At 40.6% G+C, this 12,394-nt stretch overlaps 1 pseudogene; it reads right to left on the minus strand.

Annotated features, from left to right (window-relative positions):
- Window positions 1–9,364: 9,364 nt before the first annotated feature.
- LOC112849181 (small nucleolar RNA U13) lies at window positions 9,365–9,474 on the minus strand (annotated as a pseudogene).
- Window positions 9,475–12,394: the final 2,920 nt, after the last annotated feature.

The raw sequence follows: 12,394 nt of genomic DNA on the forward strand, positions 1-12,394 counted from the left end.
CTGTGGATTTTCTTTGCCAGTTGCCATCCCACTTACAGGGTCCAGGGTGTGATTATCTACATGAGAGTGTGCTTCTTAATGACCTTTCCTCTGCGGTGACAATGTGTACAACAAAGACTCTCATTACAGTAAAGATGGTATGCAGCTCAAATCAGGGTTGCCTAACTGAAATTTTAATATCACTGCTGATAGCCATGAATATGTTTAAAGAACTTGTTGTGAAAGCTCCTCGTATGTTTACTAGTATGATTCAGCCTCCATGCTGTGAGATTACAGTTCAGGAGGTTCCTGATACAGTAGGGATAATGCTAGCTCGCACCGTGTGAGCGTGTGTGTGCGCGTGCGTGCATGTGCCCATAGGCTGCCCTTCAGAACATATTAATTGCTCAAACCCAGGAAAAGTGAAGGAGCTTTTTCCTCACTTGCTAAGAAAGTCTTCTGCAGTTATCATAAAGCACAACCTCAGAAGGTCTTTGTTTATATCAGTCAGTGGGTAACAGTTCTGACACACAGTGCTTCACATGTTTTCACACGTATGTGTGATTGCTGACGCTCATGGAAACCTCATGAAGCTTGAGGGCCCTGGAGACTGAAGATGGCTCAGCGATATCCCTGGAAATGGTCATGGGCAACTGGACTAGGGTACATTAGTGCTGTTGGGGAGTTTGTGGATGATTCAATAAACACTTACTGAATGTTTCAATTCTTGAACCCTACTATCTGCAGGTATTGTAGGAGACACTAAGAAAACACAGATGCTAAAACATTTGCCCATGAAAGGCTGTCCATCTAGTGGAGGCACCATTAAATGGCCTGTAAACCAATAACCATTCTTACATGTGAATGTGCATACAAGATACTAAATGGGAATAAAGAGGTGGAAATGATTAACTCTGCCTGGGATTAAATGAGAAAATTGAGAGTGTAAAGTGGTTTTGAGGTCCAGTACTGTGTTCAGGAGTGTTACATTTAACTTTGTATTCTGTGCACCATGAGGCTTAGGGCTTAGACCTCCTCAGAGGCGCAGGCAGGAAGGTGAGCTCTGGAGTCACACAGCCCTGGGTTTGAATTTCAGCTCAACTATTAACAACCACTTATTAGTTCTGTGACTAGGAAATTAACTTCTGTCAAATCTGGTATCTTTATTGTTAAAGTAGGCATGCTTATATCACTATACTGAATTATGAGGATCGGAGGAAATAACCAATCTAGGAACATCTGGGTGGCTCAGTCGGTTAAGCGTCTAACTCTTGATCTCAGCTCAGGTCTTGATCTCAGGATCATGAGATCTCAGGAGTGTGTCTGGGTGACTCAGTCAGTTAAGCGTCCGACTTTGGCTCAGGTCATGATTTCCGCAGTCTGTAGGTTCGAGCCCCGCGCCGGGCTCTGTGCTGACAGTTCAGAGCCTGGAGCCTGCTTTGGATTCTGGGTCTCCCTCTCTCTCTGCCCCTCACCTGCTCACACTCTGTGTCTTTCTCTGTCTCAAAAATAAACAAATGTTCTTTAAAGAAAGGAAATGACCAATCTAATGCGTACACATAGTAAGCGCTCCATACATGTTAGTCCCTCTTCCCTCTTACCATTCACCCCTTATTCCTGTATTAAGTGATGTAGAAAAGCCAAATTACCAGCTTACTGGGAGTCATCATTTGGTCATTCTTTCAGGGATTTGTGGCAGAGTCCAGAGTATTTTGCAGTTTGAAAGCCAAATAATTGAGTATAAGAAGAGGGGAAACAACAAAAATGCTTTTTGTTGGTTATTTTACATAATTCTCTTTTTTAATCTTCAAAAAACCCTGTAAGGGAGGTCATGTTTTCCCCATATTGGAGACAATTTTATTACCTACTATAATATTTAGTATTACTTAATTCATTTTGTTTTGTGTGTGTATTACCCTTCATAACCTTGAGATAGGTGTGGGTTTTTTTTGTTGTTGTTGTTATTTTTAATTAGTAAGGGTCCCAAATTCAGGTACACTTCAAACAGATGAGAATAGTTGGCTACTGCCATCCAGTACTGATGGAAGAAGGCCTCGTGTATACATGTGCTCAATTAACCGAGAGCTTGGTATATTTTCCATATACATATAGTATACACATAATTCCTCATTAAGAGTAAATGTAAAGTTTCTTTATGTTTTTTTTAAGTTTATTTATTTATTTTGAGAGTGGGATGGGACAGAGAGAGAGGGAGAGAGAGAATCCCAAGGAGGCTCTGCACTGTCACCGTGGAGTCAGACACAGGGCTTGAACTCACGAACCGTGAAATCATGACCTGGGTCAAAATCAAGAGTCAGATGCTTAACTGGCTGAGCCACCCAGGTGCCTCTAAAGGTTCTTTTAAACAATGGGTAAAGAAAACAAATTTATATTATTTTTTGGTTTCTTTTTTATCAACATATTACAGCCTTAAAGTTATACAGAGTTCATGATTGGAATGTTCCTTTATCTCTCACCCTGAATCTTAGCTGGAAGTCAGAGCTCTCCCCAAGGGTTGTGTATGGCTCGAGGGCTTTGGTCTAGATTTACCGTATCAAAATAATTTTTCTCCCAGTCAGCTATGCTTTCTTCCTACATCAGACAAGAGGGCACTGAAGAGAAGACATTAGCCTATCTTTTTAAAACTTCTGATCAGCCCCAAGACATCTGCCTTGCCCTAGCTTCTCTGTTATCAATGCTTCTGTTGGCTTTCCCAAAGCCCCTCATATTACTGAGGGTATGAAATAAGTAGTTCTAACCAAAGACTCTAAAATACAGCAGTATTTTTCTTTTTCTTTCTAAAAAGAAAGTTTATTTTTCTCATGTGATATAGACTAAAGCAGACCACTGGGGCCAGCCAGAGGGCTGTTCCATGAGGTCATTCAGGGAAGTCTGTCTCTCCATCTTGTTGCTCTACCATGCCCTGGGGTTATATTCTCATGCCCTGGGCTTAAAGCTGGTTGATCCATGTCTGAGTTTCAGCCAGAGAGAAGAGTAAGAAAGTCTTACCAAGTGGCTGTGTCCTTAAGGAGATAATTTAGACAGGGATACATTAGTTCATTTCTCAATGGCCTGAATTTAGTCACAAGGTCACCCCTAATACCAAGGAAAGCTGAGAAATGTAGTTTATAAACTAATGGCCATGAGCCTAGCTAGAAATCAAGGAGCTCTATTACAAAACAGAGGAGAAAGGATACTGAGAAACAATCTCATGCATACTCCATAAGAGAAAAGTTGGAAGAGATGAGTAGATAGGTAATAGAAGAGCAGAACCTCCCCCGTCCCCCCTTTTTTGGGGGAAGTCCCCAGTCAGGAAGCATTCATCCATTTTAAAGTGTTTAGTATGTCTCTCCCACTATCATCCCTCTGTGGCAGCTCCTAGCTGCATCCTCTACAGTAAGCACACTGATTGGCCTCCCTGTCTCTCCCCTCGCCTGCAAATCCACCATTAACTCAAGTCAGCAGAATCTCTAACAGCTGCAAACTAGACAACGTCACTTCTCTACTTAGAACTCATCACAAACCTCTCCTCGCAATGACAATCAAATCTAAGTTCTGGACTGTGGCCTGGAATGTTGCCCTCCTGTCTTCTGCTTGTTCCTTTTCCTTCTCTGTACTCTGCCACTGTCTTTTTTTGGTTGTTGTTCTTCCTTGAATATACTAAACTTGTCCTCATCTTGGTTCTTTCCCTTATGCTATTCCTTCTGGTTAAGAGACCAGATCTTTACAAAGTTGTCTCTTTCTAATATTCGGGCTTCAGCCCCAAGGTGACCACTTTAGTGAGGTCTTCCATGAACATTCCAGCCAAAGCTCCCTCACCTCTCAGTCACCATCAGTGACATAACCCAAAATATTTCCTTCATCACCTGCATCACCACCACTATCATTTTATTATTTAATTACATGTTTATAGTATATAAGCTTTTGGAGATAGGATACTGTTCACCACCGTGAACAGCTCTTAGCAGGCACCATGGCCCTATGAACATATAGCAGGCAGTCTGTAATTATCTGTTAGCTGACAGGCTTGACCTTTGTAAAACAGTAAAACGATTTATCTCATAGCTATTAGTACAGGTCCTTGAACAGTGTAGGTATTCAGTAAATTTTCATTAAATGAATAGAACTAGCTACAAATCCAGTGCTTCAGAGAGATAAGGAGTGCCATTTGAAAAGGCTTTTACATAAGTATTTTGTTTTTAGTTAATACTTTCCTAAACATTAAAGAATTCAATAAGCGTTGTAAAATATATAGGCAAGTATAAAGAAAAGTCTTACCACTGAAAGCAAATCATTGTTAACATTTTGGTAAATACTCACCTAGACTTTCTTCCTATATGCTCACACTCATACAATTGTAAAAATTGGTATTATACCATATACAGGCATACCTTGTTTTTTGCTCTACTGCACTTCTCAGATACTACATTTTTGTGTTTAAAAAAATTTTTTTTTAGGGGCGCCTGGGTGGCGCAGTCGGTTAAGCGTCCGACTTCAGCCAGGTCACGATCTCGCGGTCCGTGAGTTCGAGCCCCGCGTCAGGCTCTGGGCTGATGGCTCAGAGCCTGGAGCCTGTTTCCGATTCTGTGTCTCCCTCTCTCTCTGCCCCTCCCCCGTTCATGCTCTGTCTCTCTCTGTCCCAAAAATAAATAAACGTTGAAAAAAAAAAATTAAAAAAAAAATTTTTTTTAAATGTTTATTCATTTTTGAGAGAAAGAGAGACACACACACAGCACAAGTGGGGGAGGAGCAGACGGAGAGGGAGACACAGAATCCGAAGCAGGCTCCAGGCTCTGAGCTGCCAGCACAGGGCCCGAAGCGGAGCTCAAACTCACAAGCTGTGAGATCATGACCTGAGCTGAAGTCGGACGCTTAACTGACTGAGCCACCCAGACTCCCCTCCACAGATATTACATTTTTCACAAATTGAAGGTTTGAGGCAACCCTGCACTGGGCAAATCTATTGGTACCACTTTTCCAATAGCATTTGTTCACTTCGTGTCTGTGTCACATCTTGGTAACTCTTGCATTATTTCACACTTTTTCATTAAATATAACAAATATGGTGATCTGTGATCAGTGATCTTTGATGTTACTATTATAGTTGTTTTTGGGCACCACAAACCGTGCCCATATAATGATGAACTTGATTGATGACTGCTGTGTGTATTTGACTGTTCCACCGACCTGCTGTTCCCCTGTCTCTCTCCCTCTCCTCAGGCGCCCCACCCCCACTCCCTGAGACACAACAATATTGAAATTAGACCAGTGAATAACCCTACAATGGCCTCTAAATGTTTAGTTGAAAAGAAGAGTTGTAAGTCTTTCACTTTAAATCAAAATCTAGAAATGATTAACCTTAGTGAGGAAGTCACAGCAAAAGCTGAGACAGGCTGAGAGCCAGGCCTCTTGTGTCAGCTCCCCAAATTGTGAATGCAAAGGAAAAGATCTAGAAGGAAATTAAAAGTGCTACTCCAGTGAGCACACAGATGATAAGAAAGTGAAACAGTTTTATTGTTCGTATGGAGAAAGTTTTAGCGGTCTGGATAGAAAGAAGATCAAACCAGCCACAACATTCCCTTAAGCAAAACCTAATCCAGAATAAGGCCCTAACTCTTTTCAATTCTGTGAAGGTTGAGAGAGGTGAGGAGGCTACAGAAGAAAAGTTTGAAACTAGCAGAGATTGGTTCATGTGGTTTAAGGAAAGAAGCTGTCTCCATAACAAAAGTGCAGGGTGAAGCAGTAAGCACTGATTGTAGAAGCTGCAGCAAGTTCTCCAGAAGATCTTGCTGAGGAAATTGGTGAAGGTGGTTACACTAAGTGATAGATTTTCTGTGTAAATGAAACAGCCTTATACTGGAAGAAGATGCCATCTAGGACTTTAACAGCTAGAGAGGAGAAGTCAATGTCTGTGTTCAAAGCTTCAAAAGATAGGCTGACTCTCTTTTAGGGGCTAATGCAGCTGGTGACTTTAAGTTGAAGTCAATCCTCATTGACCATTCTGAAGATCCTAGGGCCCTTAAGAATTATGCTAAATCTACTCTATCTGTACTCTATAAATGGAACAACAGAGCCTGGACAGCACATTTATTTACAACATAATATACTGAATATTTTAAGCCTACTACTGAGACATACAGCTCAGAAAAAAAGATTCCTTTCCAAATAATTCTGCTCATTGACAATGTACCTGCTAAGCCAAGAGCCCTGATGGAGATGTACAGTGAGATTAATGTTTTCATGCCCACTAAAACACAACATCCATTCTGCAGCCTATGGGTCAAGGAGTAATTTTGACTTTCAAGTCTTATTATTTAAGAAATAGGTTTCATAAGGTTGTAGGTGCCTTAGATAGTAATTCCTCTGATGGATCTGGGCAGAGTAAATTGAAAACTTTCTGGAAAGGATTCACCATTCTAGATGCCAGTAAGAACATTCATGATTCATGGGAGAAGTCAAAATATCAACATTCACAGGAGTTTGGAAGAAGTTGATTCCAACCCACATGGATGACCTTGAGGGATTCAAGACTTCAGTTGAGGAAGTAACTGCAGATGTGGTGGAAATAGCAAGAGAACTAGAATTAGAAGTGGAGCCTGAAGACGTTACTGAATTGCTACCAATCTCATGATGAAACTTTAATGGATGAGGAATTGCTTCTTATGGATGAGCAAAGAAAGTAGTTTCTTGAGATGAAATAGACTCCTGATGAGGATGCTATAAAGATAGTTGAAATGGCAATAAAAGATTTAGAATACTCCATAAACTTACTTGATAAAGCAGCAGTAGAGTTTGAGAGGAATAACTCCAATCTGGAAGGAAGTTCTGTGGGTAAAATGCTATGGCGTCACATGCTACAGAGAAATTGTTCATGAAAGGAAGAGTCAATCAATGCATCAAACTTCACTGTTGTCTTATTTTAAAAGATTTCCACAGTTACCCTAACCTTCAGCAACCACTATCTTGATCAGTCAGCAGCCATCAACATCCAGGCAAGAACTCCCAACAGCAAAAAAAAAAAAAAAAAAAAAAAAAAAAAATTAGGACCCACTGAAGGCACACATGATGGAATGGTTAGCATTTTCTTTTTTTCAACGTTTATTTATTTATTTTTTTTTTGGGACAGAGAGAGACAGAGCATGAACGGGGGAGGGGCAGAGAGAGAGGGAGACACAGAATCGGAAACAGGCTCCAGGCTATGAGCCATCAGCCCAGAGCCCGACGCGGGGCTGGAATGGTTAGCATTTTCTAGTGATAAACTATTTCTTAATTATATACAATTTTTTTTTCAATATATGAAATTTATTGTCAAATTGGTTTCCATACAACACCCAGTGCTCATCCCAAAAGGTGCCCTCCTCAATACCCATCACCCACCCTCCCCACCCCCCATCAACCTCAGTTTGTTCTCAGTTTTTAAGAGTCTCTTATGCTTTGGCTCTCTCCCACTCTAACCTCTTTTTTTTTTTTTTTCCTTCCCCTCCCCCATGGGTTTCTGTTAAGTTTCTCAGGATCCACATAAGAGTGAAAAAATATGGTATCTGTCTTTCGCTGTATGGCTTATTTCACTTAGCATCACACTCTCCAGTTCCATCCATGTTGCTACAAAGGGCCGTATTTCGTTCTTTCTCATTGCCCTGTAGTACTCCATTGTGTATATAAACCACAATTTCTTTATCCATTCATCAGTTGATGGACATTTAGGCTCTTTCCATCATTTGGCTATTGTTGAGAGTGCTGCTATAAACATTGGGGTATAAGTGCCCCTATGCATCAGTACTCCTGTATCCCTTGGGTAAATTCCTAGCAGTGCTATTGCTGGGTCATAGGGTAGGTCTATTTTTAATTTTCTGAGGAACCTCCACACTGTTTTCCAGAGTGGCTGCACCAATTTGCATTCCCACCAACAGTGCAAGAGGGTTCCCGTTTCTCCACATCCTCGCCAGCATCTATAGTCTCCTGATTTGTTCATTTTGGCCACTCTGACTGGCATGAGGTGATATCTGAGTGTGGTTTTGATTTGTATTTCCCTGATAAGGAGCGACGTTGAGCATCTTTTCATGTGCCTGTTGGCCATCCGGATGTCTTCTTTAGAGAAGTGTCTATTCATGTTTTCTGCCCATTTCTTCACTGGGTTATTTGTTTTCCGGGTGTGGAGTTTGGTGAGCTCCTTATAGATTTTGGATACTAGCCCTTTGTCCGATATGTCATTTGCAAATATCTTTTCCCATTCCGTTGGTTGCCTTTTAGTTTTGTTGGTTGTTTCCTTTGCTGTGCAGAAGCTTTTAATCTTCATAAGGTCCCAGGAATTCATTTTTGCTTTTAATTCCCTTGCCTTTGGGGATGCGTCGAGTAAGAGATTGCTACGGCTGAGGTCAGAGAGGTCTTTTCCTGCTTTCTCCTCTAGGGTTTCGATGGTTTCCTGTCTCATATTCAGGTCCTTTATCCATTTTGAGTTTATTTTTGTGAATGGTGTGAGAAAGTGGTCTAGTTTCAACCTTCTGCATGTTTCTGTCCAGTTCTCCCAGCACCATTTGTTAAAGAGACTGTCTTTTTTTCCATTGGATGTTCTTTCCTGCTTTGTCAAAGATGAGTTGGCCATACGTTTGTGGGTCTAGTTCTGGGGTTTCTGTTCTATTCCATTGGTCTATGTGTCTGTTTTTGTGCCAATACCATGCTGTCTTGATGATGACAGCTTTGTAGTAGAGGCTAAAGTCTGGGATTGTGATGCCTCCTGCTTTGGTCTTCTTCTTCAAAATTACTTTGGCTATTCGGGGCCTTTTGTGGTTCCATATGAATTTTAGGATTGCTTGTTCTAGTTTCGAGAAGAATGCTGGTGCAATTTTGATTGGGATTGCATTGAATGTGTAGATAGCTTTGTATACAATGTTTTTAAAGAGATACTGCTATTGCACAGAGACCACAGTATAGTGTAAACGTAACTTGTATATACACTGGGAAACCAAAAAATTCATTTGACTTGCTTTATTGCAATATTTGCTTCATTGAAGTGATCTGGAACCAAACTCACATGTATGCCTATATGCAGTTTATTGACTTATTTATTTTTTAGGTATGAGATGTATTTATTTTTTTATTCCAGTATAATTAACATGCAGTGTTATATTAGTGTCAGGTGTACAATGTAATGATTCAACATGTGCTCATCATGTGCTCATCAAGGTAAGTGTACTCTTAATCCCCTTTATCTATTTCACCCATCCCCTTACCCACCTCCCCTCTGGTAACCACTAATTTGTTCTTTGCATTTAATAATCTAGGTTTTTTGTTTTGTTTTGTCTCTATGTGCAGTTTAAATAGAAAACTTGCCAAGTATAGTCACAAGGAATGTTTGATTAATTGATTGATTGATTGATTAATTTTATGTCAGACGAGTAATATGCTGAGGTAGTACCAAAGTTTAAGAGAGCCTCATGTCACACAAGAGCATGACGACCCAATCAAAGTTCCAAAATAATGCTTATTTTAAAGTATGAGGGCAAACATTAAAATAAATTAGATTGTGTGCTTTAGTTCTGTGTTTCAGGTGGTGATTAGAGAAAGCACAGAATAAGTTTTGCATGACACATCTATTAGCTGGCAGACACATGCTCCATGCTAGGGGCTCTCTGCAGAGTATGGGAAAAAAGAATTCTCTAGAAAAGTTTGTCAAGCCTGAGATGCTGCTTATTTTTATTTAGATCTAACTAACTCTTCTTCCCTTCCACAGAAGAGCACTGATTGCTTGTGCTTTCATCTTCCCTAGCAAAAGATGGTAAAATATCAACGGAAGAAAACTATCAAGATTTATTTTTGCCTTTACCACAAACAAGTATGTAATGCAAACTGCCATGATGGAACTGTACAGATATGGCTATGCTATCAAAATGTCAGGGATGCTTTCTTTCCGGAAGGTGGGGGAAAACAACTAGATTTGGAAATGTGGTATACAAATGTATATGAATATACAAATGCCATTTATAGATCCAGATACGCCCATCCACCCATAAGTATATATAGTTGGCACCAAGTCACTAAGCATAAAGATGTTGTGGGTGTTTACAACTTTTTTAAAAAAGGCATTATTTGCATTAAAAATGTTTTCTAATTTCCACAATAGTCTATGTGAGGAGTTGGGAAATTTGGGTGAAAAGATAAGAGTGGGGGAAGAAAAGTACTAGAAACAAATTGGATGCATATCCAATGCATCCAATGCATATAAATACCACAGTCTTTTGTGTTTTCAGCCTTTTACATACACAGAAGACGACGTACCTTGTGTTTCCGGTTCTGACTTTGCCCAGCAACTGGTATGAGTTTGGTCAAGTCACTTTCCTTCCTTAAGCCTTTGTTTCTTCATCACCAAAATAAAACGAGAGAGAGAGAGAGAGAGAGAGAGAGAGAGAGAGAGAGAGATGTTGGCATTAGTACATCACGTAGCTCCCCTAAGCAGTACAGAATGTCCCCTCCAGCCTAGCATTCTATGATTGTTACTATGAATACATTAATCGTGTTATTTTGCACAGATTAATTATATGGGTTACTGCTAATTTTTTTCTTTTGTCGTTTTGTTTGTTTGAAGGATGCTGGTAGGTGGTTTTGCTAAATGGGGCTTTCTTTACCTGCTTGAAATTTCTTGTGTGGTATCTACCAACATGACTGACGTTTCCAGTTATCTGTCAGTTGCGTCTGCAAGCCTCCAATGCTGGTTGAAGTTTGACTTAGGCCAAAACCCTTCTCAAGTGGGTTTACTGTGGATGGTACTGTTCATAAAAGGGGTGGTTGGTGACTTGTCTCAGGGAGACCATACTGAAGAATACAGTCACTTCAGAGCTTTGGCCAGAGAGACAGGGGACTGGATGAGGAAATGGCAGTGTGCAGTATGGTTTTCAAGAGAGAAAAAGTACTTGCCATAAGTGATCAGTGGTTTGTGAAAATAAAATTATGCTGAAGTCCTGTAAATCTTGTGAATACTAAAGACTTCATCATCATCCACAGAACAACTCTTGAGAAAGGAAACACACTGCCTGAAAATTTCCTGCTGCCTTGAATAAGGGCTTGGAGGGTAAGAAGGAAAAATGGACATCAACCGAAAGGAATAACACAAAGAATGCTCATGTGTCAGTCACTGCTGAAATAGACAGTTAAAACTTTCATGACAGAAGGAAAACCCTCGCAGAGGTGCCCCATACAGCGGTCGAGAATCCCAGGCTAAGGCTCAGCCACAGTTCTAAAACCTTAGAATGAAATCAACAATCCCTCTAATTGTTTATCACAATGCTTTCTTTAGACATTTTACTTGAGGAGTTGGGGTGGAGCGAAGAATAAGAAAATCCTTTCTGAGCTTGCCTTACATCTAGTTTGAAAGTAGAATTTCTTTACTGGAACTGCTGATCTGTAAGGCCACCAGTTTATGTGGGTTTCAAAGGGCTCTTAGAGTTCAAGTATGGATGTGTTCTGTTTGTGTGCCAGTACTGTGCACATACACACACACACCCGCCCCGTTTATATCTCCAGGCCAGTGTTTCTCAATCTCTGAACTACTGATATTTGGGGTCAGTTAAGTCTTTTTTTTTTTTAATGTTTATTTTTGAGAGACATAGAGAGAGAGGGGAGGAGGAGGAGCAGAAAGAAAGAGAGGGAGACAGAAGCTCTGTGCTGACAACAGGCAGCCCAACGGAGGGCTGGAAATCAGGAACTTCGAGATCATGACATGAGCCGAAGTCGGAAGCTTAACCAATTGAGGCACCCGGGTGCCCCTGGTCAGTTAATTGTTTATTCTGGGGCTGTCCTGTGTATTGTAGGATGTTTGTGAGCATGCCTCGGTTCACCTACCAGCAGCCAGTGCTATCTCCCCCTTCTCTTTACCTGCACTCCCATCTCCCCTGACATCCAAAAATATTTCTGAACGTTGCCAAATGTCTCCTGGGGGACAAAAATCTCCCTTGGTTGAAAACTTCGGGCTGAGATAAGGATCTTTAGAGAGAGCAAAGGAAGACAGAGAGTGAGTAACATGAGGCTTTTCTCTAGGATTCAGATACTTATTCTCAGGGTTACTCTATTTATGGAAATTATTCGAAGATGCTTATAAGTGTTTTTAGGAAGCTGCTGTCATTCCAAACAAGCCAAATATTGCAAATATTATTTTAAACTGTAACTCATAACCACTTTCTACAGCATGTCTTCATGGATTCAAGCATTTGCCTTGAAGAATGCTGTTGATTCATTTGTTGTTTTCACAACTTGTGTCACCGCTGGCCTTCCCCTTGTAATAGCATCAAGTAGTGTTCTGGTTTTTCCCCCAAACTTTGCAAACCACTTTGATACATTGCTGAAGATACATTTTAGCAGACTAACTTTTTTTTTTTTTAACTGCACTTCTCAAAGAACCCACTTCGTCTACTTGCTAGGAGAG

The sequence above is a fragment of the Puma concolor genome, chromosome C1 (assembly GCF_028749965.1).
Source record: "Puma concolor isolate L17-30 chromosome C1, mPumCon1.1.hap2, whole genome shotgun sequence".
In the NCBI taxonomy this organism is placed as follows: Eukaryota; Metazoa; Chordata; class Mammalia; order Carnivora; family Felidae; genus Puma; species Puma concolor.